Below are 26,726 nucleotides of genomic sequence, written 5' to 3'. Positions count from 1 at the left end.
CTTCTCTGCGTATTAGAGTTAATACTCTAGAGTTGCCTAAATCATACCTGGAGTCACCATATCAACATGTGCTGGAACTGGAACTTAAGCCATGTCCTCCTGACTCTGAGATCAGTTCTCTATCCTGTGTTATACCACTTCTCTAGATAATCTTTAAATCTTTATTATCTATCATTCACTTTTCAGTAAGAAACCTTTAAAAGCCAGCATTTCTGATATCTCCCATTATAAATATTCTCTCTGTCAACCAGAAAAGAAGTTGAAGCAAGTCTGAACAAAATGAACCCCACACCAGCATGAACAGAGACGAGATCTGCTCTAGGAGTCAAATTTCATCATTCTTACACATATAGTCAAAGTCCTGTTGTATTTTTTTCATAAGCACCTTTCCATGGTTCTCCTTATCTGCTAAACTTAAATAAAACAGCAGATGGATACTTTTCACACCAATATTTATTTTTTTAATTAAAGTTTTATTTTCAATGCAATCTGTCTTTGTATATTTAAGAATGTTCAGAGTTTGGGAAATTTATACTGACTTTTGTTTCCTCAACTGTCCTATCTCTCATGGCTTCCCTGTTGGTTCTCTTGATAACTTTTTTCCTATTTACTTCACTTCCATTTAGTCAGTAGCAAGTGCCTAGTACAACATGGCAAGCAAAGATTGGGATTAGTGGAGGATGTAATAAAAACAAAAATGAAACCATTCTTGCCTGCCTATGAAGAGCTTACAGTCTTCAAAAAATCTTATTTTTATTGATTAACTTTGGTTTTGTGACTTTTTATTCAAAAATATAATAAATTTGGTATATATTTAAAAGGAATAGCAAATTGCATATAATTAATTTTCGCTTCTGTGTGCAGTTTCCTTTTTTTATTACATACCATTCTATGGAAGTACTTGTTTTATTAAATTAAATAATTAAAACTAAATAAATAAATTAAAATGTAAAAATTAAATAGATACATGTGAAAAAATTTATCTTACCCTTCACTCTTTGGCACAAAAAAGAGGTAAGAAAGGGAGTTTTGCAAAACCAGTTAACGCAGAATATGAGTTTTGTGAGAAAAAGAATAGCTTGTGGGGTTTTTTGTTTGTTAGAGTCCTCTGGTATTGGGGAGGCCTTTAATAAATGCTTAGTGATTGATTGTGCTGATAGTCTCTACAACATAAAGACTACATTTCACTAGGCAATACTAATGAGCAAGTAAGTAAATGCAAAGTACATGGTGGGTCATGAAAAGTAAGTTTACTGTGGAGATTGTTCTAATAATTAAAAGAGTAAGGAGAGGCTTTGAGGTTTATATTGTCCTTCAAATGAGAGTTCTCTAATTTTGTACTTCTCCCCTTAGACTAGGGTGAACCTAATCACCTGAAGTAAAATCTGATGATCACAGGTCCAGAGATTGAAGGGACCTCAGCAGCCATCTGTTCTGACCTATTCATTTTATGGCAAAGGAAACAAAGATCCAGAAAGTTTAAAGACTTGCCCATGCTTATCTAGGTAGTAAGCATGAAGTAGGATTTGAACCCATGTCCTCAGCTTCCAGAGGCAGTGCTCTTTCCACTGCCTTCCTAAATAAATTAGTTCTTACTTAATTTCATTGCTTTTGACTACTTGGAATTTTCTCTCAATTCAATAAATATTGAGCACCTACCATATGTAGAACCCCATTTTCAGAAACTGTGGAAAATTCCAATTTAGCTAATGTAGACTTTTTGCCCTCATGGAGTCCATTTCCTAATAGTCCATATTACAAAAAAAGTATTATTTCTGTAAATGTGTTTGTTTGTTTTTGACCAATGAGAGAAGTAGGCCTGTATCCATCAAACCTAACTTCTAAATTATTATTGTTGTTTAGTTGTTTTTAATAGAGTGCTTAATTCTTTGTGACTCCATTTGAGGTTTTCTTGGCAGAAATATTGAAGTGATTTGCCATTTCCTTCTCCAGCTCATTTTATAGATGATGAAACTGAGTTAAACAGGGTTAAATGACTTGCCCAGGATCTCACAGCTAGTAAATGTCTGAGGCCAGATTTGAACTCAGGAAAATGAGTTCTGATATGATTCTGGGTCTGGTATTGTATCTATTACTTCACCATACCTCCTAAAAGCTTTCCACAAAGGTGTAAGAACTTAATCTAAGAACATGCATGCCTAATAATATGATAAAGAGACATGATTTTACCTCTGAGTTAGTTTTCCTAAACCAATGCCAGTCCTCTTCTCTACACTTTGTAGAACAAAGGCTAAAATTGTATCCTTCCTTGGTACAAAAATATCAATGAAGGCAGATCTCTGTTTTAGGATTTTGCTCACTAAAGTGTGTTTTGTCCACTAGCTCTATTTTTAAGAGGCATGACCAGAAGTACTCCTAATTTTGATCCACCTTGATTTTTTTGACCTGGTTTTCTTTTTCATCTTATTAGCCTCCTGATTCCTAGACCTTTTGTTTGTATTTTGATTGAGATAAATCCATAGTCCTATCAACAGTTTTCTACCATTGCTCTTTGTCACCATTTCAGGCCTCCTCCCATTCCCCCTGCCTCTCACTCCAAGCCTTGGTAATGTTTGCTATTCTTCAATATACAACACACTCTGGAAACACATTAGAACATAGCTCATCTTGACATAGGTTTTTATAAGTTATCTTGTCCTCCAAAACCTAGCAACTCCTTGTAGTAAAGCCTTGATAGAACACAGGCTGTATTCATTTGGATTATTTCTTTTTCCATTCCTTTTATGCCTTTTCCCCCTAAGGGGGGTATTTTGATTTGAATCTTTTTTATATAACTAGAGATTTTTCTCTATGAATATCATGTGTTTCCTATCAAAATTTCATTTGAATTAGCTATCTGTGTAATTTTTAGCTGTCTGAAATCTATAATAAACATAGAGAAATGTAAAATGAAAGACTATAACTTCAGTTATTATAATTTGTTGCTTCCTCAATTTAAGTCCAGGTCTTGAAATCCCAATGTCTCTTTTGGAATATGATTTTCTTCAAGGAGTCCAGGTCAATATAAAATCATAAATGTTCAGAGCTAGAAAGAACTTTACAGATAGTCTAATCCAGGCTTCAGTAAACTCTGACTTGTGGTCCATCATTTTTATTTATTTTAAATAAAAACCATTCTTAGTTCATGGGTCACATGAAAACAAGGGCCCAAGGACTATGATTTGCCAAACCCTGATCTCGTCACATCTCCTCATTTTACAAATGAGGCCTTGAAGCTCAGGATAGTGAGGTGATTAAACCAGGTTACAGAGCTAGCTGGTTAGTGAAAGACTCAGGATGAGAACTTAGGTTTCCTGATTCCAAAAACGTTGCTTTTCTTATTATACACACACTATGTTAGTCATTGTTTACCATTTCCAGGGGAGACTTTGTAAATCTTAAAGTATTAAAGTTTACATACATATGTGCCTCTGAATTGGGCTAGGTGTGTATGTCTTTTGTTGTGTAAGTTTAAGTGTGTGTGTGTGTATGTGTGAACAAAGAGACACACATACCTCTGGACATACACATAAGACGTCATATGCAGATACAATACATATACACAAACACATACATGGACATACACATTTACATATATAACTCTATTTCAATATTATCTGTTTCCTTTGTAACCCTATGAATTTTGTTTTATGCTTCTGCAAACATGAGAGATCTTTGACACAAAAAAGTTAAGGAGCCAGATTTTAATGAATAATGGAAGAAAGAAGATAAGCCATTTGAGGTCAGGAAAGAGTTCACTTTTGTCTTGATAGAAGTAGCATAAGTGGCACAAAGAATGTTAGACTTGATGTTGGGAGAGCTGCAGACTCAAGTTCTCCTGCCCCCGACTTAGCAAAGTATAACTTGGACAAGTCACTTACCCAAGAGGTTTGTTACATTTTTTGTTGTTCTTCTCTGCACAACATCCTTTGTGATGAAAGATTGAGGCATCAAGATTGGTAACATGAGTCAAAGTTCTTAGAAAAGCAAGGCATTCCTCATCTTCTAAAAGATGGAGAGTGCTTCTCAAGATAATTGACTGAATCTGTGTTTCTGCCTAGGGGACTATCCAGTGTTACTCCCTATGGATTTAAAAATCAATCAAGAGAAAAAAGAAACCAAACTAGTGTGGTTGCAGGGCAGGGCATCTCTTGGTAAATGTGATCTGGGGTATGATTTTAAGTTAATTATTAGAATAACTTCCAATTTGGTCCATCCAAACTTGGGAAAAACTGGAATTCTTATGGACTAACATCCCAAATATCCATTGTTCACAGTTGAAATCAATATAAGTCTGCTATAATCAGCAGAATTGTGGCTTTGTCATATATATACTGCTTTTACTTCTAGCCAATGTGGCTTCTTCCAAACTAAAGGAGGAAAACTAGGTCAGCTATATTTAACTTGTATAGTTTGGGGAGGAAGCAAATATATTCAAAACATCCTCATCTTCCAAAGGGATGTCAGTGTTCAAATCAGTTTAGTTCCACAGACGTTTAAGTGGCTACCACATGATTTGAGTCCCTTCGAAAAATGTGATTAGGAAAGAGCAAAAGCTAGAGTCATAGAACCAGTCTTCAAATTCTATCTCTTCTTCTTACTACCTGTGTGACCTTGGATAATTAACTTACTTAAACTCTCTGGACTTCAATTTCTAGATCTATAAATTGAGAGGGTTGGACAAGATAACCTCTGAATAACCTTGAATCCTAGGTCCTGTCAATCTTCAGACAAGTGGGGGGGGGGGGGCATGGGGAAGGAAGAGGTAATTCTAGTGTAATAGGAACACTAAAAGTGACTTGAGTCTTAGCTCTGCCACCTTTTAACACTTATATAACCATGGGAAAGCCAAGTACCCTCTGGGCCTCTGCCAATTGAGGAGCCATGAGACACCTTGCATTTTTCAACAAGGTTGAGGGAGCTAATTAGCTAGAATTTATAGTACCTTGGTAAGATAAGGGCTCAATATTGTTACTAAATATAGTCACAATGGATAACTGAGATTATTGGATAACTCTACTTATTCATTATTACCAAGGTTAAGACTAAATAATGGGTCTTAGGAAGGGGCATATGTATGTATGTATATATATATGTATATATTTACATATAGATAGATTTGTGTGTATAAGCACACATAAATATAAATAGACAATATATGTACATATACTTGTGTGTATATATATGTTAAACATAATTTTTATACAGATAGTTCTTGTTTTATATAATTTTGCATTTTGCAAATATGAGTCCCTAGCTGGCAGGTGGGTAGTAGGCAGTTCAGGTACAAGTCCATGCCATGGGTCCTGAAGCCACTTTGATTGCAGTATCACAGTCTCAGAGAAGACAAGGTCCCAAAGAGCCCCCCCCCACCCCGAAGGGAAGAGGGAGCTCTGTAGAAGGGCACACTTAGGTTAAGTAAGAATTAGCTTTAAACGTCATATGAAGATATACTTGGTGATTTAAGAGTTTAAGGTTTATTCTTCATCTGTAAATGCTCCCTCAGACCAGAAAAATGTGTATTTCATGTCTTCCTTTTTTTTGTAACTTCAATATTTTTTATATTTCTGTGTATTTCTTTGTAGCCTTTCATATTTGTCTCAGGTTCTACAGAGAATAATTTATCAGGTTATTTGATACCTATGCTTGGGAGGTGTTGCTTACTTTAAAAACATATCTACATCTTATAAAGTGGGGGGGGGTCATGATGCCAAACATTCATGTAATTTGGTGCTGTGAAAAGAGTTTTCGGGAAGTAGAGGACCTGAGTTCAAATTCCAGTTTTGTGACTTGCTGCTTGGATGACCTTTGGGTGAATCACTTCACCATGCTGAGGCTTACTTTCCTCATTTGGAAAGAGACTTATTTTAAGTAACTTCTAAAGTACCTTTCAACTCTATGAGTTTAGTTGATTAAATAGACTTCTTAGGTCTTTTCTATCCATAATATATCTATGATGCTCTGTCAATGCTTCTGTCTAAAACCCCTTAAGACTCACTGCTGATGGTAGAAAATTAATTCATTTTAGTTATTTGGAGTGAAGATAATATGATAGGCTAAGTACCAGGAAAACAGTCCAGTCCTAGTTCTAATTCTGGTCCCCAAAACCTGGCTCAATTCAGGATGGGTTATTTGAACTCTGCGACCCAATATGTCAAAAGGGAGGATGCTTGGTTGTTTATAACTGTATCTATGAGCTTTTCTTATAGTCTATAAGCATTTATTCAGAGATTCTGTGAGTGATATGGTTAAGGCTTAAATTATAGGAAGTACAAATGGTTAAAATAAGGAACTAGACTTTACATAGAGCTCTAGGGTTTGCAAACTGTTTTGCAAATAGTATTTCATTTGATCTTCACAATAACCTTGGGAGATGGGTCCTATTATCACCATTTTATAGGTGAGGAAACTGGAGCAGAGGTGATATGATTTGCCCACAGGTATGAAGATAGTAAGTGTTTGAAGTTGGATTCTAAGTCCAACACCAGATGACCCAGGGACTATGGTGCTACACTTAGAGTTTGTGCTTAAATGCACCTTCAATTCTGATCCCCCACGAGGAAGAACAGGAGAGAGAATACTGGACTTGGAGTCAAGGAAGTCCAGAGTTCAAATACAACTTCAGATAATTACAAGCTATATGATCCTGGACAAAATCACTTAATCTCTGTTTGCCTCAGTTTTTTCATCTGTAAATTGGAGAATGTGATGTACTTTGCAAACTAAGCATCAGACCAAATCTAGGACATCCTCCTACTTTCCTCTGCTCTTCATCATCCCTCTTTTTCTTTTCTTTCCTCTTCTCTTTTACATTCCTCTTTCCAGGCTTACTTCTTCTTTGTCTTCCCCACCAAAGAAAGCAGTGTGGGGGTGTATGTGCTGATAAATGCGACTCATTTCAGTTCCTCTTTTTTAGACTCGACCAGTTTTCCTTTATTATGCTCCCTATAATGTGACTCTCACAGAGAGAGGACCCATCTCTGAGCAGAATATTGGGGATAAGATCACTTAAGAAATGAAGACACCCTGCCCTGCCACCACTATTCTCTCTCTCTCTCTCTCTCTCTCTCTCTCTCTCTCTCTCTCTCTCTCTCTCTCTCTCTCTCCTCTCTTCTTGTTCCTCTATCTCCCTATTTCTCTCTCTCTCTCTCTCTCTCTCTCTCTCTCTGTGTGTGTGTGTGTGTGTGTGTGTGTGTGTATGTGTGTTTGTCTGACTGTCTCTATCTCTCTTCCTCTCTCAGCATGGTAGAAACACAGAATTCATTGGGGAAAATTTAAATATCAGGGAATGTCCTTTTCATCCAGCACGAATCTGAAGTTGAACTTTGGTAGATCTGAGAGTGAGTGTGTGTGTGTGTATGTGTGTGTGTTTTTACACATTTTGAAGAACAAAATATCCAAGAATGATTGTGTCCAATATCTGTTTGACTAGCATTCCCACATGTTGCTTTGGGAACATAAATTTCTTGGTTTATTGGGGTCAGCAACTGCTCAGGGGAATTTGATACAGAAGATATGTCCTACACATGCTCCACTTGTTGGATACAGTTAATGTGGTAATAATAATAGCCTTGATAAAAATACCTTTGCTCTTATTTTAAGAGCATAAGTACAGAACACTACAAGGAAATTATCTTAAGTACTGCCATAAAATTGTTAATTCTCTGACATTACTTGATAGAAAAAAAATCAAAATATTTCTGTTTATCCTGGCAGGTTACTATGGTTCCAGGCAGGCCTGGGTGACGTCATGTTTTGGATCTCTGTGAGCCTTTATTTAGGTAGTTGTCTCCATAGCAACATTTGTTTGTTTTGATGTAACTATGTGTTAAATTTTAAACAAATTTTTGTGGTTATATACTAGATTTTTATTGAAGACTACTGTTAAACTAGATAAATGCCTCTCTTACCCCTCCTCCCCCACAAAGATTTAGCCATATTTGAAAGGAGTCAAATAAGATCAACCAAATTTAACATTCTGAAATGCCAGCAATTGATATTCCTTTCATTGTTATCTGCATCATCTTATACCTCTGAAACGCAAAATGCAAAAAAAATCACCTTACTCATGTGTGTGCCCATATGTGTGTGCATGCATGCATATGTTCTAGGGAAATTGCTTATTCTTCCTGAAGAATTTTTCAAGACAAGTGCCACTCAGCTTTTTTTTTCCCCCATAGGATCATGGGTCTGGAGCTGGAGAAGCCAATACAACACTGTATCTAAAATGTTTTATAGATCTTGGTAGATCTTCATGATAGATGTATTTTCTTGTTCTTCACACAACCAGTTTGTGGGAAGCAGGTCAATGACCATTTCCCCACTTCATATTAGGGAGGCTAACATTTCAGAGGTGGTGAGAGTAAAGTTGTGTGGTTTATGTGGTCAAGGTCTGGGAGGGAGTAAATAATGGAATCCAAGATTAAGCTCTTCTGGGACTCAGACTTTGATGGGAAATTGAATACATCCCTATTCTGCACTAACTACCAGGGTGAAACAAGTCACTGTTCTTTTCTGGTCCTCAGTTTCCCTATCTGTCAAATGAGGGGGGGGATGGGCTAGTTGACCACTAAGGTTTCTCCTAACTCTAAATCTATAAGTATATGATAGTACCCTGTTCTCCCTTTCACTTCTTTTTAAAGCAATTGCTTCTCTAGTGCTACCAATTTAGATCACTTAGATGGCTCTCCTCAGGTCAGTGCAGGGCTAGCAAGACCTTCTCGCTGCTGCCCACAATTGGAAGCCTGGAGAACTGAACCAGATGTTCTGCAACCACAGCTGCTTGATTGTGATTCCCTGGCAAGGCTAAGACTGGGTCCTACTTCTCCCCCTTAGCCACCAGAACACTGCAGCAGTTGTTTTCTGCCTGTCCTGGGTAAATGCTAGGGATTGTTTATTTCAGACACCTGTGGGAGAGATGTGTACTCTCTCATAACAAAAGAAATTTGTCATACACGGGCTGTCACCACAGAAAGCTTCCAACTTCGTCAGTGAAACTCGAATGCTTTTGTAGGGAAAGTTTAAAAAAATGAAACAACTATGTTGTATCATGCAGGCAGATTTCTACGCATCAACTTCCACAGGTAAATTAAGAGGCAAAAGGTGACATAATTAAACATGACTTCTCGACTGCTATATCTTGACTTGCTTTCAAAATCAGTCATGACTAATCTTTTGAGAACTGCCTATTTTCAAGACAATCACAACAGTTGTGTTGACCCCAGGAAACAACGGTAATTGAATTTAAAGCATTGTACCAAAATTGTCTGTGCTGAGTAATTCTGACTTTGAGAAGTAACTGCCACTAAGCATTGACTAACCCTGAGAAAGTATAACCACAGACTACAGAACTACAGAGAAGCCAATATTACGCTCTCATTTTACAGATGAGAAGACTAAGACCTACAGAGCTTATGTATCTCAATAAGACTATTTTTAACAGTCCCTGGCCTAAAAGCAAATAAGTTGCCACAAGAATAATTTCTTCAAGAGAGCATTAAACATTTTTGGTCCTCATGAAAGGAAAAAGGACTAGGCTTTGCCAGCCTTGGATAGAATAAAGGAGGGATGAAGAAGGGATAAGCAGATTTAGTGTAATTGAACTAGCTAAACCTGAGGCATGTCATGGAAGACTATTCCTGGATAGGAAATGAGGGAACTCATATTTACTGGATTTTAAGGATCAAAGAAGGTGGTAACATATTAAGAGAGCTGTATTAATACTTTGACAACCTGGGGAACAATCCCAGATTTACTTTATAACCTTGGACAAGTCACTTCACCTCTGCTCTTCAGTTTCCTCACTTGCAAAATGAAGCAATGAGGCAATTAGGTGGACTGAGCACTGGACTTGAATCAGGAAGATCTGACTTCAAATACATCCTCTGCAACCCTGGACAAGTTACTTAAGTCTTTTTGCCTCAGTTAGAAGGAAATGACAAACCACTCCAGTTTCTTTGCCAGGAAATCCCCAAATGAGATCACAAAGAGATAGAGGTGATTGAAACAACTGAATAACAACAAAAAGAAGAGACTGGACTAGGTCAGGAGTTCTTCTTAACCTGGCATTGGTGAACTTTTTAATAAGTATTTTAATGTGATTGGTTTCTTTTTAATCCTATGTATTTTGTTTTGTTTATTTAAAACAATTATCTTGGCACTGGCCTGGAATCTAAGGAGTTCATGAGCCCAAAGAAGACAACTGGACCAGCCCATCTCCGGGGTTTCCTCTCTCAATGCTAGAAGGGTGGACTTTCCTTTACCCATGCTCTCTGATAGTGCAGATAATAAAGGAGACCCAGATAGAAAAGCACCTTAAAGTACTAAACAAATATGAGATCAGCTTATGGTGTCTTTCTTCTTTCATGATAGAGAGAACCCTGAATGCTACAGTTTGAGTTCTCAGCCAATGGACCTTGCTAGTTTGCAGTTAACCTGCCTTGCAGGCTTTAAAACAAACAAACATGACCAGTTCCTCTGGAATACTTCAATTATGAAAGCTTCCATGCACATTTTTAGTCACTGTCAGTATAGCTTCCCCTCCCAATAAAGTACAAAACATTTGTTTCTAGGAAACAAATGTCTTTCCACAAATGTCTCATGAATCCTCATGACAGGAGAAAGGTCTGGCTGCTGCCTAGCTACACCGTGACTGGGCAACCTTCTGCACATGTTCCCTCCTTCCTGCCTCCTTCTCCTCCCTATATCAGACTCTGAGGTCCAGCCCCATCCCCACCCTTGTCCTAGACCCTGGCACCTTTGACCTTGCCCAGGGCACTGCAGTGTAGGCAGTGATAGGGAGCTTTGTGGGACTTGCATGCCCACTTCCCTCTCCACCTCTCCCTCCTCCTCAAGTCCTATTCACTTCCACCATCCTCTTGCATGGATCTATTTGGAGCCTGCCATATGACCCAAATCTTATAGATATTCCTTAAGCACTAGTTATATGCAAAGTCAGTATACTTGGATCTGGGGGTACAAAAGTAAAAAAAAATGACACAGGCCTTTTCCTTAGGGAACTTTAAATTCTGTTGGGAATCTGGTACCCAGGAGCTTGGTGCTTATACAGCTTACTCTTGTGTTTTTGTCACAAAATGGAGGGACCTGTGTGGTTACTGAGCACATAGAGGGGAAAATGAGGCAGGATGTCTTTATTTACCTCTCTGTTATTTAAATCTTTCTCATCATTCTGTCTAGCTTCAAATGCCCTAGTAAATAAATGACTCAACAATAACAACAACAAAATGAATGTTCACAAAGCTGTGTTGGAATTTCACTATGCTTTCTGGCCTGATTTTTTTTTCCCATTAGGCTAGTCTGCTTCTCAATTCAATTTCTACTTGTTATATTAATTTCCAGGGCTCCTCTTAGTTTAATTAGCTTCTGACTGAGAAAACATTTTTCTGCTCTGTGACTCTTAAAAGACTTTTCTCTCTGACTCTTTTATATCTTATTTCAAAGAATATGTGGGCAGGACTGGACAAAACTCTAGGTCAGTGATGAATTCCAAACTCTTTTACGGAATGCCAGCATTCCAGAGACAGGTCTTCATGACTTCTTTGAAGGAAAACGGTGATTATGATAGATGCATTTAAATTGTGTCTAGTCCATCCCCTTTAGGGACTACCCTACCCCACTAAGGCTTTAGGATAGGGAAAACAAACCAGAAGGGTTTTATAAACTTGAAAGTTCGTCTCTAGACTAATTTTAGTGTAGTATAATGTATCAATCTTTCACCTCTTTCATCCATTCCGATATAAGCACCAAGAGTACTTTATCATCAAAAAAAATTCAATTTTCTTTGTGGTTGTCTTCCTCACCAAAGGACTTGTTGGATGTTCTGCAAGGCCAGCTTTCTCTTTGAGTAGTAAAGATTCTAAGGAGTAGAAAGGTAGAAGAAAGAAAAGATCCTTGTAGATGGAGGAGCACCCAAGGGGGCACCAATGATCACAAAAATAGGGCAATTTATCATTTCTACCACCAGTTAGTCTCCTCAGGATTTCCAACTGAGTCCCCATGCAAGTGCTAACCCAGTTTCACAACCAATGTGATTCCCAAAGCATGGTGCTATCCATCCCTCCTCAGTTACTCTTTTATAAAAAGTGGGAAGCTTCTCCAAGAGGGTCTAAGGTTTGAATTGTTATTACTTATACCATGATAATATAGTTTAACATAATTTACCTAGGGAAGCCCTCATTATCTAAAGCAGTTTCAATTTATCCAAATATTCTAAAGTGTTTGAGGAAGGGAAAGGGGAAAAGGAGTTTGTTATTATTGTGCTAATTATCAGATAGCCAAAACCATTCTTATATAAGATATGCCCTTTATGGTTTAGTTGATAGGATTTTTTAAAAGATATATATTTTTTTATTTGAAACTAAACACTTCTTATAGAGTGTGCTAATATATAAAGGTAGGTGGATTCCAGTGCCTTCTGTGTGCTAATATATAAAGGTAGGTGGATTCCAGTGCCTTCTATTACCCTTTTTATGCTCCCTTTATAGCTAAAGTCTGTGTACAATGTGTTCCTTTTATTATCATTAATTTCAAATTGGGAAAAGAAAATCCCAGAGGGATCTCCTAGGTCGAGGTTGTTAGAACCTACCCCTGGAGGTGGGTGTGTTAATCTATAATGCCCTCTAGTGGCAAAGCCATAGCAATGGTAAGAGTTGTATATTTCTACTGGGATCAAAGCATGGTTGATCATTCACCACACATCCCTAGACAAGAGCCAAGATCAAGATCGGAGACTCTAAGTCAATGTGAACAATATTTTTTCCCATAGTTTTCACCCTTTTTCCATCTCTGCAGTTCTTCTCACTGAAAGTTAATTTGGTTAGTCTTTTATCCCCATGAAATATATACATATATGTGTATATGTATGTATGCATAGAAACAGAGAGAGATTGAATGAATGAAAGAGTTAGAGTTGGAAGAGAACTTAAAAATCACTTCGGCTAATCCTCCCTCATTTTATAGAGCAGGAACCTGGCCTTGGGAGAGACTAAGTTGAACCAAAGTCACATAGTGATAGATTGGGGATTTGAACCCAAGTCCTATAAATCTAGTAGCCCTTAGTACCTAGAAACCATCTCACTCTGAAACTGTAGGTGCACTTAAATAGAATTCATTTTTATAACACATTCCCTTGCAAAGCATATTACAAGCATGACAGTAGATGACAGGAATCTTAATTGCAACACCAGTGAAATTTTAGATTATAAAGGAGACTCCACTTACCTCAATTATGGATTATTGAATAATTTTCCTTGGTCACAGATACACACATACATGTATGTGTGTGTATCTATATATGTATTATATAGATATAGTTATATAGATTCTGTGTTCAATGACATTTTTTATAGTGATTCTAACAATGTGTAGGAGATAGTTAAGTGGTTCAGTGGATAGAGGACTTAAAATCAAACAAACCTGATTTAAACTCTAGCCTCAGACACTTATTAACTGTCCCTTAACCTCTGTTTGCCTTAAAACACTGGAAAAGGAAATGGCAAACCACTCTAGTATCTTTGCCAAGAAAATCCAATGGACATTGCATTGCATAGGCATGCTATGATCCATGGGGTCATGAAGATTTGGACACAATTGAATGACTGAATAACAACAAAACCTAGTAAATCAATCATAAATTGCTTTGTGATTTGAAGGATACTGATTAGATGATTCTATTTGTAAATGATTCCAATGACTATATAATATTGAATATTTTTGTTTAATTATAATGTACATATTGCCTTCCCTGTGTGTATGTTTCTCAAAGGCAGGAACAGTTTTGCTGTTTTCCTTCATATTACTGACACTTAACACAAGCACTTAACACTAACACACAATAAGCAGATTGACAAGCATAAAGGAAAGGGGGGGCTAGGTGGTACAGTGGATAGAGCACCAGCGCTGGAGTCAGGAGTACCTGAGTTCAAATCTGACCTCAGACACTTAATAATTATCTAGCTGTGTGGCCTTGGGCGAGCTCCTGAACCCCATTTGCCTTGCAAAAAAAAAAAACCTAAAAAAAAGTAGGGCCCTCTCTTCTAAGAGGGGAGAGAGAGAGAGAGAGAGAGAGAGAGAGAGAGAGAGAGAGAGAGAGAGAGAGAGAGAATCTTTGCCCTCAGGCAGAAATCCTGTCAGGCTAAAATAGAGCTAAATATTTTTATCAGCCAATGTAATGATGTAATGGCAGCAACTTAGGGATACTTGAGGAGATACCCCTAGACTTTTGAAAATGGACTTTTTAAGTAAAGATCAACTATTTCAAGATACCCCCTTAGTACTGCTGCCAGAGACAGCACATAGGTTGGATGAATCCTGGGGCAGATCCAGTAGACAGCTGGGCAAGAGATAGGAAGCCAATAGCCCATTCAGGATCAAGGGGATATGGTACTGTACAAAGTACTCCTCTATTGGAAAGCTGTTATGAAACTAGGATAATTCTGATGGAAAAAAATTTTCTCTCTATTTGAAATATTAAATTTAGGAAAAATTTGATCTTGGTGATTAGTATCTGCCAGACATGTACTTTTGACTGATTATGAAATCAAAAATATTGACTTTTGAAGATATGGAAACTTAGCCTGGATTTCTCCAACCTCAATCTGTTACTTTTTTTTCAGTGCAGTGATCCTTGCTATCTATCACCCTAACCCAGAAGTATTCCCTATCAAATCAGTTGGGCTATTCTGTTTTTATAAATAGGACCCCATGAAACAAGGGTAGAAAAATGATGTGAGCCATCTAGGTGGTACAGTGAGTGCTGGATATGGAGTCAGAAAGTCAGGAAGACCTGAGTTCAAATCCAACCTGAGGCACTAGCTATGTTAGTCACTATCTGCCTTGGTTTCCTCATCTGTAAAATGAGGATAATAAAATCACCTCCTTCCCAGGCTTGTGATAAGGATAAAATGCAGTAATATTTTGCAAAGGACTTTGTAAGGTTTAAAGCACTTTAGAAGTGCTAGCTATCATCATCATCAACATCATCATCATCAACATCATCATCATCATCATCAACATCATCATCTGAGTTGCTGATGGTAGCTCAGGAAATGAGCAGATGAGCTGTGAGGGTTTGGGTATGGAACTCTTGGCTTAGCTCTTGACCTTGGTAGAGATCAGACCTTTCTGACTAATAAAGCAAAGACCTGATTTTAATCCCTTGGAACTCTGCCCTTGGCACTGGGTTATGACTCCTTTTACAGGTATTGTGCAGCCCATTTGTAAGCATAGGCAAAGACTTATAGTAAAGACTAGTCCCTTGTCATCAAAATCCTCAAATGGAAGTTATATTATTAATAATAATTACTAATATTCCTATAATACTTACTCTGTATTAGGCACTGTGCACTTTAAGCACTTTATAAATAATTCTTACTATTATGGGAATGTCTTACATGATTGCACATGTATAACCTATATTGTACTGCTTCCTATCTCAGGGAGGGATGAAAAGAAGGAAGAAGAGAGTAAAGAAAGGAAAGAGGAAGAAAAGAAAGAATAGAATTTGAAACTCAAAATTTTTTTGAATGTTGAAAAAAATTGTTTTAATGTGTAATTGGGGAAAATAAAATATTATATTAGTAAAGCATAGTGGTCAGAAAATGATTTTCCATATGACTTTCTTATGAAGGGAGGAAGGGAGAACAAGGGGAGAATGATTATATAGCTATAGGCCAGGAGTTGTAAACCTTTTTTTCATGGCAGTCTGAACCCACTTCATAGAAGATTGTTTTAAATGCACAAAATAAAATGAATAGGATTACAAAAAAACCAATTGCACTCAAATGCTGTAATCAAAATATTAAGAGAATAAGTTCGGGGTGGCTAGGTGGTGCAGTGGATAGAGCACCAGCCCTGGAGTCAGGAGTACCTGAGTTCAAATCTGACCTCAAACACTTAATAATTACCTAGCTGTGTGGCCTTGGGCAAGCCACTTAACCCCATTTGCCTTGCAAAAACCTTAAAAAAAAGATTAAGTTCCTGGAATCCAGGTTAAAAACTCCGAAGAAATTTTATTACTAGTTTAGCCTCTTCATTCTAAGCCTGAGGGATCTGAGATCCAGGAAGTTAAATGACTTGCCTAAGAACATACCATTGCTTAATAGCAGAGTTAATACTAGAACTCAGTTCCCTTGATTCCCATTCAAGGGCTAGTGCCACAATACTTTTCTTTTCCCCTCTTTTAATTGACCTTCTTTATTGGCTAAACATTTTGTCAAGTCAAATATAAATTTTTCTTTCACTGTTTTCTCTTAAAGCCTTCTAGACTGTGTGGTAAGTATTGTCCCAATATACTGGCCCAAAAGATGCTTTCTGGGATGGAGAAGAAGGTTCTCTTACCATCAGAACCATAAATGCATTACAGTAAGCACCTTGCCAGAGTATTCTCTTTTAGGTGAGACTGCTTTTACAAAGAAGCCCTTTTGGAGTCTCTGAAGCTTAGATAGGTGGGGTTAGGTGATTCTGCTTTAGCTAAGCCTTAATAATAAGCTGTAGCCTATCCCAGGACTCCTATATTTAAGTGGACTATTTTTCCTCATCAACTTATATTTTCTTTGTCCTCCAGGAAGTGTTCATAGTTACAAGAAGATATAAAAGACATAATATGATCTGACTCCTTCTCATTTCTTCAGGCCCGACTTTGACAATATAGCATATTGAGAGGTCTTAGCATAAAAAAATAATCTTAGAAACTCCACAGAGTGTCCTTGGGCTAATATGAGGCTCAATTGCAAATGTCACTAGGACATTCTGTCTTCCCTTTGCCCTTGCTCAAGGAATTTGCAACACTCATGGGGCGGCCAGTAGACTGGAGAACATTTTCATGCACATTATAAAGTATTTATCAAGCCACCTGATTCTCAGTTTCATTCTCAGGTTGCTTAGGAGGAGAAATTTGGGAGTATGATTACAGGGCTGGAATGGAAAAGTTCACTTGTAAATGCTAACTCTGCAGCACATGATCTGGCCTTTGAGATTGTGAAGCACATGATACAGTAGGTGAAGATTGGTCTTCAGCCAAATGAATCCCTGGTCTAACTAATTTTATCTGGGGACAGCACCAAAAAAAGGCAGCCTCCTTTCTACACATTTTTACATCCTGACATGGATATCAATTGGTAAAGATCCCTTGATGTGAGGTTCTATAAGCAGGGGTTCCTAATACACCCATATTTTTCACTACCTGAACCCAAGCATCACAAAAAGCATCATATGTGTTTAAAAAGTGGATATTTCTTAGATAGAGAAGGTTGGAATCCAGTTTTGTCTTTATAAGATTAGGTGACCTTCTGTCTTTTGGGGTTTTTTTAATAGTGTTTGGGTAAAGAAGATGGGAAATTAGTGGAAGGAGGATCTGGTACTGCTTCATGTTGGAATGAAATATGATATTTTCAGAAAATCTAATATCTCTTTGGATGGCCCTTCAGTTACTAAAAGATATATTATAAATAGTAGATTTGAGTTCATAAAGATCTGAGCTCAGACACTTACTAGGCAAATGACCCTGGAAAAGTCACTTAATTTCCCTTAGACTGTTTTTTCAACCATAAAATGAAGGTCATGATAGTGTATTCTTCACAGGGCTGTTGTGAGGATCAAATGAGAGAAAATTTGTAAAATATTTTGCAAAGCTTAAAACATATAAATGTTGTTGTTATTGACGTAGTTATAACTAATCAGATGATGGAAGTGTCTCATGCTGTTTAAAATCCAGTCAGCTCTCATATTGCACACCTAATAGAAATGCATTTATTTCTGTTTCGTATACTAGGAATGGGAGGTTCCTTTATCTCTGGAGATATTGCAACCTTAGTCAATCAATAGGTGTTTGCTAAGTGATTACTATGTAGCAAGCATTGTGTTGGGGGCAGGGGATACAAGACACCCTTGATTAATTTTGACAAATATTGCTTTGTTGTAGAAATTAGACTATTTGTTGAGATGCAAACCTATTCTTGAGTCAGCTTTATAAGTTTAACTTTAATTTGAGGATGTTAAGTGATGCTGTCATAAAGATTTATTTTGAGAACAACCTGACCTCCATTAAGAACCTTCCTTTCCAGGTCAGTATAAAAGGATATCTATTCCCATCAATATAAAGAACTAGTTGGAAAAGCAGAGAGAGTAAAATATAGTTTTTCACACTGCAAGCCTGTTGCAAAGTTATTGTTTTCCTGTGGGTTCCTTGGGAATTTTCCCATGCAAATGTATTACTTATTATTCTATTTTAGAAGATATTTACAAGTGGGTTCTCAGAAACAGGCATTGTTAATCAGCTTTTAGGAGCTGGCTCTGTTTCCTTTGGAGGAAAAGAAATTGTACAATAGTCATGCGCTCTGGTGATTCAAGTTTCACTTTGGGCAAAAACTTTTGTGGACTATTCCAAACAAAAAGCATGGCAACATCACTGCTTACAAGGACTTAGTGTTAGAGGGAATGCAACAATTGTTTCATTTATTCAGGGCTATCAGTGAGTATCTTACCATCCAGAATAGACTTTTGATTTAATTTATGAAAAAAAACTTCATTTATCTATTTCTGGAGCCTCTTCTGACTTTTTTGTTCCATCTATGTCACTGCTGCTCCTATGCTCTGGTAAATGTTGTCAACACTTTTCTATTAAAAGAAATATCCTAACTGATGCTGAGCGAAGGGAGCAGAACCCAGAGAACAATGTACACATTAACAACAACACTGTGAGTTGATCAACCTTGATGGAAGCAGCTCCTCTCAGCAGTTCAGAGAGCTACAACAACCATATTAAACCAGCTATGGACAATGTTATCCTCATCCAGATGAAGAAAAACAAAACAAAACAAAAACCCTACCGAATCTGAATGAACACGACATTCACTTTTTAAAAATTTGTCGTGTATTTCTTTCCTATCTCGTGGTTTTCTTTCTCTTCCCATTATCCTCATTCCTCATATCGAAAATGACTAATCTGTAAACATGTTAAAGATAAATGTGGATGTATAATATTGAGTTGACAGTTTGCCACTGAGGGGAGGGGGTGGGAAGGGAGGGGGGAAGGAAATTATGTAACTTAAAATATACATATCCATGTGGATGAATGTTGAAAAACTTTCATAGCATGTAATTGGAAAAATAAAATAAAATGCCAATTTAAAAAAGTTTTAAGAAAGAAATATCCTAATTAATTTAAGAATAAGGTAAGATGCATATTTATTTCTCCCTTTGGAACCATGGGATGATTTTCAGAATTTGGTTTGTTATTTTTGTATCTATGAAGAACTAATATATCTTACATAGTTAGACACAACTTCCCATCAAGTCAAGTTGGGAACCTGGGGACAAGAATGATAGAAAGTCACATTCAGCAACTAATTAGCAAGCAAATTCACCCTAATATTTGGGGAGAGGGGAACATGCCTTCTTAAAGAGTCTAGGAAATGTTTTCTAGAAGTCCTACTCTTTTCACCGAGTACACAGAGATCAAGTCTTAGAAGTTGTTGAAAATTTTATGTTGGGCAATGCCCAATTAATGGTTTGTACTTCAGAGTTACAGAAACTGAGAGGAAAATGTAAATGAAAACAAATGAGGCTATATAGATTTTGAGACTAAATAATATATCACATGTAGAGGAAAGATTGAAATATCAGAGATTTTAATATTATAAATATGAAAAGACAAATGATTTTAGCAATAAAGTATAATCATAACACTGTGACATTTTTTATTCATTCAAGATGAGTGCTGAAATTTTCCAAATACAATATGATCATTGTTTATAAAAATGGTCATTGACATTGTTTTGCAAAATCATTATATTTATATAATTTTCTTGGTCACACATACCATAATAAATGATAGGCACATAGTGAATAAATCAAAGCCCTCTTCTAATTAACATTTAAGAGTAACAGTTATTTCAAATAAGAAATATAGTCACTATTTATTTAACCACTCTTTTTCTAACCAGTTCTTAAACCTAGAGGGTAAAAGAAGTGTAATGTGTTTTTATAGTGAGAAATGCACTGATTCACCAGAGCATCTGGTAAGAAACTTTTTTTTTTCAAAAGGGCCTTAGAGTTCAGTTTGTTTTGAAGTTAGTCTCTCTAGGTCCACCTGGAGCCCGTCTATTTGCCTGAGTTTGTCCCTGACCTAAGTAAACCTCCCTCAAGTCCTTGGGCTAGGCTTAAACCAGTAGTTGTTGTTTTAAGATATATTGCTGTTTTTTGTTTTTAAACTAGATATTGTCTTTAAATCTTAGCTCCATACCTACCACTGAACCCTCCCTTTATAACAATGAAAAAGTTAAGCAAAACCAACTGACATAGTGTTGATGTCTGACACAGTATATCATTTTCTATCCATAAACCTACATTTCTTTACTTTTAAGAAAGCGGTATGTTTCACCATCAAATCTCTAGGTCTAAGATTGTGTAACTGTTCAATTGTTTTAGTTGTGTTCGACTCTTCATGACTTCATTTGGGGTTATAGATACTGCAGTGGTTTGCTGTTTCCTCCTCCAGTTTACAAATGAGGAAACTGAGGCAAACAAGTTTAAGTGACTTACCTTAGTTCACACAGCTAATAGTGTCTGAAACTGGATCTGAACTTCAGTCTTCCTGCCTCTAGACCTGGTACTCTATCCACAGTGCCACCTAGGAGTCATCATAATTAACCAGAGTTTAGCTGGGGTCTTTTTAATGTTTTCTTTTTTTTCAGGACTGTAGATATTAGAAATATTCTCCTAGGTCTTTGTACCACTATATCAGTTCATACAAACTTCTCATGTTATTCTAGATTCTTCATATTTAGTCATATCTTATTGTGTAATAAACATTCATTATATTTATCTATCACAATTTTTTTCATCCATTTCCTAGTCAATGAGAATCTACTTTTTTGCAGTTTTGGGTTCCAATCAGATTCCTGGTGGGGGGTAGGGGGGATTCCATGCAAGATAAGACGTTTCAAATCAATTTGCATGCATACATAAGATTCTGGAATCATGGAGACCAATAGACAATTCATCTTGACATAGGACTTTTAAGTGTCAACAAAAATACTATGTAGTTTGTGCTTTTCAGGCAACGATCACCATTCATTGTTTTCTGATTTCTATGACCCATTTGTATTTGTCATAACAGATTTCTAAGTAGATCCTCCCTCATCCAGCTTCCTTACTGTGTTGGCCTTTTGTGTGACAATCCATGAACAAGGTCAATTCAGGGAATCAGAGGTTATATCTTTTGATAATTCCTTTTGAAATCAGCTGCTTTTAAGAATTCCCTAAATAAAAAGAGATTTCTGATTAACCAATACTCTTGTAAGCTGGTGTTTGTAATTGATTGATGTGGGGCTAATTTCTCTGATTTCATTTGGTTTCTTTCCTTTCCTTCTTTCTTGTTCTTCCCCACTGCATTTATTTTGAGGCAGTGGATGTGGGGCTTTGAATAAGAAATTAGTTTGCATGAAAAAAGTGGTCAAGAAACAGGTCAAGCAACTGACCTTTAATTCCTATGTCACACTCAACTGAAATATCCCAAAGGGTCAGTTGTTTTGTCAGCCAGGAAGGGCTGAACTGAAGAAGTCCTGTTATTTTCTTGAAGTCATCTGGTAGATTCCACTTTACAGCCCAGATTTCCAGTAGCCCAGACCTAGCATGTCCCAGAATAGTCTTTCACTTTCATGTTCTCACACATGTCTTTATTAATTGTATACATAGACACCAAAATGAAATTGAAACAAACTGAAATTGTTGGGAGATCAGTGACTATATTTTTTCCTTCTCTATCTCTTTCTGTCTCTCTCTATATATCTTTGTTGTCTCTGTGCCTCTGTGTCTCTCTATGTCTATGGCTCTATTTCTCTCTGTGTGTGTGTGTGTGTCTGTCTTTCTTTCTCTCTCTGGTATCCCAATCTTTTCAACAAAAAAAAAATTAGTCTTAGAATAGGACAACAGGATAATGGTTTGCTTTTAGATTTAGTTAATTGGGAAGAGAAAACAGGAATAGGTCTCTAAAGTTCCTGAGAGGTTATTCATTGAGCTGTGATGAAAACATGAAAGCCCTAATGGACTTGAAGGGAACAAAATCACTCTTGACTCCCTAAAAGTAGACTCCAACACAGGGATCAAACTACAATGCCTATATAGGGAATTGAAAGTCATTATATTTCTAGATCACCATAGACATTGTGTACAGCAGAGTTTAGGACTGAATGATAGTAGGGTCTTGAGGCCTTGACGGTGAAGGTCAAAGATGAGCTTTGAAATCCTTGTACTTTCTCCTCCCCCCCCCCAAATGCTAATGCAATTTTACTATTAATCTCAGCTTTTGATTACCTACCAGGGAGACATATTTTCAGGCAAAACAAAATAATGGGGAAAATGTGTTTGTTTGCTTATTTGTTTGTTTGTTTTTAGAAACAAATTTTAATAAATTTTATTCCCTTTAGATGAGAAGATTTAAGAATAGGCTTATTCTCTGATTTTGAAGGGTTTAATCTCATTCTGAATCTGAATCTAGTTTCTGATGAGGGAAACCCCCTTTTGTCTCCCTTCAACTTCAAGTCTGGGAGTGAGTCATTCTGGGAGCCTGCAAGGACCTGGTAGAGCCTGGCACTGTGAATAGGAACCACTGTGAGCAGAAGGGGCTTGTGTGCTCTGCACTGGTGGTGCGATGCTCTCTTAAATTCCAGGCTTTGCCCTTCAACACACTAGTCAGGAAAAGGACATGGAGAGGAAAACAGGGGTTCTATTGAATATATCCCCATTACAGCTCCAAGATTAAACTATAAATATAAATATATATATATATTATATATATATATATGCATATAGTTGGCACTTTTATAGTTTAGTGAATCACTGTGCAAAAAAGAACAGGGAGGGTGTCTGTGTGAGTGTGTGTGTGTGTGTGTGTGTGTGTGTGTGTGTGTGTGGTGGGGGGGAACTATTATTTTTTTCATTCTCCCCCAGCACAACTTAGGTGCTAACTAGGCATTTTCATGCTTCCTACACAACACCTTTTCCCCTCCCACCTTTGAGACAGATGCCATATGTTTCCAGAGTCCTTGTCCAATGACAATCAGATGCTGAATGTAAGATATTATTTTGGATTCAAGTAGCAATACAGCTCATATTCTGTCTCCCACAGTGTCATCACAGGACAGATTGTGGGAGAGATGGTAGTCCTTCCTGTTGGCAACCTCCAAAATTAAGACTATATCTCAAATCTTTCTGGTTTGCTTTAGACCAATTTACCTAGATCCTTGAATTTATTTATGAGTTTTTGTTTTGTTTTGTTTTAGTTTGGTTTTTGCATAAAAAGACCACAACCTTATACAAAGGTCAGTATTACCTTTTCCCCTAAAACTACCTCTCCCTACTCTAATTCTGATTTTTCTTTTACATGATAAATAAGTCCATGTTCACCCAATCCATAAACTTCCAAACTTGACCCACTCAACTTAATTATTTTTAATTTTGAAATTCATTGGAATTCAATAGCACTGTCTGGATAGTTCTCCAACTCCATTTGTTCTTGAGGTGAAGTGATCAGAACTACATAGCCATCAATTTTTTTTTCTTTTAAACCAGAGAATGTTTTTAGTTTCATTTCCATTGTTCTCCCTGATATTGCATATCAAATGAGTCCTGTGTGTATAGCTAACAATCTAAAATAACTTTAAATCCTTTGTCTGAATAAAAGTTAAAATTTTATGAAGTTAGTTTGGACCATTTTTCCCAAAATGTATTATTTGTCTACATTAAAGTTTCTCTATCAATCTGTACAACCTCATGAAATCTTCCTTGTATATCTCTATTGGCATATTTCATTGACCAAAAACAGCTTAATTTTGTCTATCAAGCTGGCGATTTTACTGCATTCTACCTCTTCTCGTTTATAAATCAAGATGTTCTATAAAATTGATCCCAATTCTGATTCCTAGGGGATCCTACTATCTCCATTTCTCTACCTTGAAATAGAGAAATTAGAAATCCCCCTAGATAGATAAATGGAAATATTTATCTCTATTCTTCATGTTTTCTTTGTCAGCTAATGGCAAAGCATTTCCCCCCAAGCCCATAGTGACTCATTTCTTCAAAAATTCTTTGAGCTAAAAGTACATAATAAAAGGTTCCCTTGATCCAAGTCTATAATTACTAAGAAGGGAAACTAGGAGATAAAAACTACCTCAATTAAAGCATAATTACAAAGGGTAATACATGCATTGAAGGAGCTAATGTCATCATATCAGGATCATTATAACAAAGGATGAATGAGAATTTGGTTACTAACTAGGCAACTGATAGAGAGAACGTGGGTAAACAAGGATGGCATACACTCAATCAATCAGATTTCTTGCTTGCTGAATTGTAATTGGCTTCCACAAATTTCCTTATCTATTTTTATAGTTTGTTGATATTCCATCATCACTGACTTCCAATCAAAGCCCCAATTTGCTACTTCAAAAATAAGCCAAATTGATTTGCTATAATCGTTCCCTTCAAAATTTGATTATTCATTCAGAAGACAGTATAACAGACCAACTATGGCCCTATGTGGATAATACTCTTCCTCTTGTTCCATGTTTTCCTATGGCTTATTTATATAGTGTATTTCCTGAAACTTGCCTTCATGATTTTTCTCCCTATTCCTAATTAACAAGTAATAAAAGAGAAAATTTGAATGAATCAGATTTTATACTTGTCTTAGTTCAGAAGAGTGCTTATTTTTATGTTAAACAGTGATTTGAGATTTCATGAAAGAGAACTTTTCATTAGAGGGTTTGGATTTTTTTAAGATCAGTTAATCTGGGCTTGGAACTTAATTTTTGTTTTAGTTATTTTCAGCATTTTTATCATATAACAGAATATTTTAATGCTATTGGCTTTTTACATGATTCTTATCTCAGTTTTATTTTTAAAAAAACACCATTTCACAACTGCCCCTTAGTCAGGTAGTCAGGTAGTCTGAGAAGGCTTGTGTTTGTGACATATGTGGTGATGCCTGTCATTAATAAGATTGTTAGTTGGTAGTCTGGATTTTTTCCCCTTATAATAATAATGAAATGTGCTTCTTAGAAGTTTTTTGCCACATTGAGAGCTTATAACTATCATGAAACCCATCCAATTTCAATTTTTTCTTCATATGTTCTGCTCTGTTGTAAGGAATACTTTGAAAGATCCATCATTTGAATTTTCTAGGCATCTTCTCCCCTCTTCACATTTGCATTCTGTTTAATTCTCTCATTATCTAAATATCTCCCTTCCCCAGTATTACTCACCCTCTCAAATCCATATCTCTATACCTCCTAATTCCTTCATTTCAGCTGGGTTGCTGAAATCTTTGCTGCAGGTTAAGGAAACTTCCAACCATAGATTGGAATTTTAGTAGTCTATACTTTCATTGCTAAAAATAAATAAATAAATAAACGCAGAGAGGAAGAGAAATCCAAAAGCTTGGCATTGATCCTTGACAAATTTCTAGAGAAGATTACTAAATAGATGATTTGTTAGCACTTTGAAAAGGAAGGTGTAATCACTAGGACCACAGCATGTATGTGTTCACTAAGAAGTCATGTCAGACTAACCTCATTTCCTTTTTTGGAAAGGTTTATTAGATCAATATCAGGCAAATGCTGTAGGCATGGCAAGACATCTAACAAAGCCTTACACGATCTCTGAACAGTTTATTGGATTCCTCATATTCATGAGGTGTAAGATGCCAACCTGGAATTTGACCTCTAGTGGTATCTCAGTGGTATAGCAGATCTGTTAGAACCAAGAGGTGGTGTATGGTTTCAGGGGCAAGTGAAGGAAAAGAGAATAAATATTTATTAAGCATGCAAACAGGTGGCAGTGGATAGAGTGGATAGAAACTCCTCTTCCTGAGTTCAAATCTTGCCTCAGACTCTTACTAAGGAGTCATGGAGAGTAGGACACAACTGAAAAATGACTGAACAACATGAGACAGTGCTTCCAAAAAAATTGTGGGTTTTTTTTATTGATTAGTCATGTCTGTCTCTTTGTGACCCTATTTGGGGGTTTCGTAGCAAAGATACTGGAGTAGTTTGCCATTTCTTTCTCCAGTACATTTTACAAATGAGAAATCAGAGGCAAGCAGTATTAAATGACTTTTCCAGGGTCACAAAACTAGTAAGTATCTGAAGCCATATTTGAACACAGGTCTTCCTGATTCCAGGACTGCTGCTCTATCCACTACAACACCTTGCTGCCCTAAAATATTTCTAAAACAATTAGCTCATTTTATCTTCATAACAACTTGGAGGGATAGGTTCTGTTTATACTCCAATTTTACAGTCAAAGAAAGTGAGAAAAGTGGAAGTTAGGTGACTTGGCCAAGGTCATATAGATGTTATCTGAAATCATATGTGAACTCATATTTTCCAAACTCAGCACTATATCTAAAGAATATTGAACTGGGAATTAGAAGAGCAGTGTTTTATAACCTTTAGAAAGTCAGGTTACCTCCTTGTATCTCAGTTTCCTCATTTGTACAATGAAGATACAAGACTAGAGATTTCTAAGGTCAAGTCTAGTTTTGGTCATCTAGCATTCATGAGTGCTAACCTCTAAGAGTTCCTTAGAGCCTTGCAGAAAACACATGTCCATGGGTTTCCCTGCAGGAGAAAGAAGCAGAACCCTCATGAGAGGCTGACACATAACTTTGCTCAGGAAAGGTTCTGAATATACACAAAAGTGTGCAGATA

The 26,726-nt window shown here is 36.7% G+C and overlaps 1 protein-coding gene across 1 annotated transcript in view; it reads left to right on the top strand.

Annotated features, from left to right (window-relative positions):
• TPPP (tubulin polymerization promoting protein) overlaps nucleotides 1-26,726 on the top strand; it is a 139,829-nt gene that overhangs the window by 47,696 nt on the left and 65,407 nt on the right. The gene's annotated exons all lie outside the window — the stretch shown is intronic.

The sequence above is a fragment of the Macrotis lagotis genome, chromosome X (genome assembly GCF_037893015.1).
Source record: "Macrotis lagotis isolate mMagLag1 chromosome X, bilby.v1.9.chrom.fasta, whole genome shotgun sequence".
Lineage (NCBI taxonomy): Eukaryota > Metazoa > Chordata > Mammalia > Peramelemorphia > Peramelidae > Macrotis > Macrotis lagotis.
Note: the sequence above shows the minus strand (reverse complement) of the source record. Positions and strands in the feature narration are given on the sequence as shown.